Here is a 5,289-nt window from a genome sequence, read left to right on the forward strand (position 1 = left end):
ATAACACAATTAACTTAACTGTCCAATAATAGAAAACATAATGAAAAGTACCTAAAGAAAGGGTAAATTTTTCAGTTGGTTGATATTTCCCATAGAACATCACTGAAGTCAGGTGGCTTGATAAACTCTATATTCAACTCACATATCGCATCGCAAACTGTGCCAACATATCTAGAGATCGTCTCACCCGAATGTTGGAAATCCTCCATCATCATTCTGATTGTCTCGTTTTTATCAACGATTGTTAGAAATATCATAATTTGTTCTTCCAAACTCATCCTCCTGGTTGGTCGCAATTTGTCTTGCTATGCCAAAATGTAACATAAGTATATAAAACAGTCTTTGTCCATGCAGCACTTGTCAAAGATCATGTCAGCATGACCATTGAGTACTTCCAACATGTACTCATGACCAGTTAATATAGATGTATGTCGTCGATAGAGACCAGTTGTTTCTAATGCGGCAACACCGCAAAGTGCAATGGTTATATCTATCAGTATTTCTTCTTCCTCATCTTTAGAACGTCATTTTCTTCCTGTACGGCTAGACGTCGCCATTTAGACCTACACATTTGCAAAACATTGATCAACACAATTAACAGTTGTTGTACTATTTAGCAAAATATAACAGTCAATATTTAATTCTAATGACAATTTAAAACTCATATGAAATATGTAATCTCACATAAAACAATAGCACAATTAATAAGTTCATTCAATAGCACACATTTGGGGACATTTTCAAATCAAGGTGCTGAACAGAAGTTTGGTTTAGCCATAAAAGGACAAGTGCCCACAGGCGCATACAAAAGTGTTGGCAAACACTTAGGACATACAGTGGCATCTACAAATTACGAAAGTCGTTATAAATCCAATTAGCCTTTTCTTCGGACGGGAGTTTCACGAATACCTCCCGCCACCCTGGATTTTGATATAAGTACTTGACAACCAACATGGAAAACTCTGTGGGTACTTGCATGGCCATCAAAATGTCAATACAATTGCTCATGGAAAACGGATCAGATGGACCACTGGTGTTCTCTTCGTCCCCCTCATCTCCACTGTGATTGCTAGCCCTCAATCCCATACTCCACCTCTCCACAAGCATGTCCGTCAATCTACCAATGACATCCACAAGTGCTTGTCCCGAGTCGCTTCTGTTCCTCCTATTTCTCACTATTCCATGGCCAAATGTGTTTGCCCGTTTTTCCCCTATCGTCCGATCTGGATCAGGTTCAAAGTCGCTATCATTAATGTCAACCACGCCCTGATTGGAAGAAGTGAAGGTGTTCACCGGTTGAGATATAGATATGTACGCATATCTCCCAGTGGCAGTTTGCTTCTTAAATATGTTTTCATAAAGCTCCTTGTGAGGAAGTCCCTTGTGGTAGAATTGTTACACCTGTGGGTTTTGCTGGTAATGCAAAAATAATAATATATTAACATTTGGCAGTTCCAAAAAAAAATTGCGTACAAATACAGTGTCATTGATTAATATTAGTTAAAAAAGTTGAAAATTTACCTTGACATATTCTTGCCAAACCTCTACGGGACACGTTGGACTTTGCGACTCATGATCCCACCCGAAGCTCATGTGTTGCAGCAATTTTTGCCATGCTTGATATACTCTTCACAGGCAAAAGTACTTAGAGGTTAGTTGTGTGACGTTGAGTCTCCTCCCAACCAATGCTGATAAGTCACCCAACATTTCCTTGTAATCTATTGTTTTCATTGAAGTACCGTGTGAAGTTTTCACCCGCTCAAATAACAGGATCAGAAATTTGTGGGTTATCTCAGCGGACCAGTTCACAGTATCACTCATCTAATCACAGTACGGTGAGAACGACAACCAAGATTGGGACATCATACCAATCACCAAACACATTACAAACACACATACACACATTTAAACGTAATAAAGTAAACACAGATAAACAACTGCTTGAAGCTGGCAATGTAAGGGAAGACACAGGCAATGTCGACCAACAAGGTGTATGACGAACTCCAAGTCTGGAAAAAACATCAAAACTTTCGCCTTTGCTACAAGTAGTAATCAATCTTGCGACGTCGGGACAAATTATACTGACATCTATGCATATGACCGTAATTTGTTCTTACGATCAAATAACGATGTCGAATCTACAAAACAAATATATAATTAGACAAATCCCAAAAAAAATATTTGGAATAATCCCAAAAAAAATTTCTCCTAAAATTTCTCCATGAACTCGCCACACAACACTCACCACACAGTGTTCGATTTTTTTTTTCTTTTTTCATTACCGGTAGTTTCTTTTCTGTTTTTTGGTTTTCCTTTTTTCATGACCTGTACAAGTTGTTAGTCCCTCTCATGATTTCCATCAATTTGTTAATTAACCAGTTTTTGTCCACTTAATTTAATTTTTTTTAGCTAAAAAATCATCCTCTGCCTGTATTTTTAGGTGCCGACGTGCGAAAAAAAAAGAAGTCAAAACATATGGTGCCAACAAGTTTAAAGATCGTGTGACGGTTTAAAAGTGTAAAAAGAAGTGAAAACAAAATATTACATGTTTAAAAGTGTATGGATCTTGATCAAGCAAAGGAGCTCACCTATGGAGACAACGTTGGAGAAGGGTCAACGCCGATCTTGAAGAACGTGGCAAGGTGGAGCTGGATCTTGAAGAACGTGGCACGGTGGAGTTGGATCTTCAAGAACGTGGCACGGTGGAGCTGAAGATTGTGCAACGGTGGCACGGTGGAGTTGAAGATTGTGGATCTTGAAGAACATGGCACGGTGGAGCTGAAGATTGTGTGGTGGTGGGTCTTGAAGATCTAGTGACGCTGGAAGTTGAAATCCGTGCGATGATGGTGGTGGACATTGGGTTTTTTTTTTTTTCTGTTTCAGGTGGCAGTCGTCATGGAGAGATTCCCGGTGATGAGTGGTGGCGGAATACAGACAATGTGCAGTGGTTGGGGAAGATTTTTGTTATATGATTGGTATTGGGACAAAGATCTTGGGGAAGGACAACATTTTGATCTTGGGTTTTTTTTTCTCATTCAGGTGGAAGATCATTTGGTGTTAGATTTGGGAATTGAAAGGATGGGTTTTTTTTCTGCTTCAGGTGGAAGACCGTTTGGAAGGGGATTTGGGAATTGAGAGGAAGATTGTTGTGACGGTGGTGAAGGAGTCAAGACAGAACAAACAGACCAAAAAAAAAAAAAAAAAAAAAAAAATTAGTGAAGAAAGAAAAGAAGACTGCAAAATCTACAGGCAACGATCACATGTGTCAGAATCAGATTTTGAAAATACTGTTATCTGAATAATAAAACAAACAATATTTTGAAAATAGGATAGTGAATAGGGTTGCAAATAATAAACCAAACACACCTTATATATCTACATAATCCTAATCCTGAAGCCTACCCTCTCTTTGGATTGCCATTTGGGCTCCACGTAAGATTTTACGTAGGATATCACATAGAATCTTAGGAGCTCTATTAATATATGATTGCCATGTAGGATTTCATTTATTAGTATTAATAGCATATATTGGGCATCCAAAGGTCTAATTAAAAGATATATAAATTAATGTTAGTCTCTTCACATTCACCCAAATATTAATAACAATTAAATAGTGACATCCCAAAGGTCTCAAGAAAACTTTGTTTGTATGTATAGATTAAATATTCAGTTTTGCATATATTTTGAGCTTATGTTAAATAGAATAAGTATCATTAGTATTTCTCAAATTTATATGGTGTGTTTCATCTTCTCTTAATGTGCAATATTTCTTCTTTTTTCTTTATGATGATTTTGGTTCAAATTTTGATGGTTTGTTGTGCTGTTGGTGATGTATGAAAGATTGTAGAGTTCAAAATTTTGCAAGTCAAACTAGTCGGGTTTGATAGTGGAGTCATTGAGTTCTGATTGTGAATGCAGGTTTTTAATTTTGTGTTGTTTGAATTGATTGTGCTTTAGTTATTTGATAAGGTGTTAGTGATTTAGTGAATCGACTTTATCTTTGTTGCTCCAAAATTTATGTATGTTGATTAGTTAGTGTTGATTTGTAGGGTCTTTGTCATCGTGTTAGGCTTCAGTTCCTGAAGGATCTACATATCAAAGTAAAAAAAGTGCATCATTTAGCAAGACTTAATTCATTATTTAGACTTATTATTTGTGCAGATGACTAATGGTGTTATATAGGTTGAGATTTGAATTTAATTTCGTTGCATGACTTATTTGATTGACATGTAGGATTTTTAAAGCTTTAAGGTTCTGAAGATTCATGTTTTATAATTTTTCCTTTTAAATTTGTGGGATCAGGAAGTATGGGCTCATGTGCTGCAGACAATGCTTCTGTAGCAACGCCAAGGAATTTGGATTCCTTAAGGTGACAATTTACAAGTATTCTGCTGATGATGTGTATGCATCATACTGATTCTTTTTATTCATTGGGGTTGCTCATGCTCTGATAATTTATTTGCACCAAGAAGAGCGGTGACTTTTGTTAGTATGATAGTGGTTTTGGTGCAAGCATTATCCCAATAGTGGTTTAAAATATGGAGATTTTATGTTTTTAATTGATTTGAAGTTGAGTTTGATGTGATTGTTGAACTAAGAATATTTGTCATTATCAGTTTTATATGTTACAATTTATTTTTTGAGTAATTATAGATATGATTTTTTTAATTAAAATAAAAACCCAATTTATACATCAATTTATTTTACATTATTTTATCTTTAAATATAAATGCTTTTTTTATTTTTATCAATTTGATATTATCTAGCAATTGAATTAGATAGAAGTTTTATCTAAATTCTAAATCAATAATCAAATTTTAGAGATTAATGCAATCACTTCCGGAAGCTTTTTTTTTTTTTTTTTTTTTTTTTTTTTTTTTTTTTTTTTTTTTTTTTTTTTGTTAAACAAGCAAAAGCGTAACTGTCAAGTTGTGCTCAGCCCAATTTAGGAGGCCTAAAGTTGGTAAACAGTTCCCATTCAATCTTTTCTTGAAAATCCAAACATGTTGGGTTCAGGAAAAGCCTTTCCAATTACTTTTCCACTCACTCTTTGTTGACCAAGGTTTTAAAACCCAACCTGGGGGCCGTTCAGGCGATCGGGTCACGAGTTAACCAGTTTAACCAATGGTTTGATAGGTTTAAAATCTAGCAAATACACCCCTGATAAATACCATCAGACCCTATAGGTTTGAAATCTAGCAAACACAACCCTTGACTAAATGCAAATCGACGATCGACTGGGAGAGCGGCGCCGACACACCAGGGAGGGTAGATCAGGTGATGGGGAGG

Source organism: Pistacia vera, unplaced genomic scaffold, assembly GCF_008641045.1.
Source record: "Pistacia vera cultivar Batoury unplaced genomic scaffold, PisVer_v2 Contig849, whole genome shotgun sequence".
In the NCBI taxonomy this organism is placed as follows: Eukaryota; Viridiplantae; Streptophyta; class Magnoliopsida; order Sapindales; family Anacardiaceae; genus Pistacia; species Pistacia vera.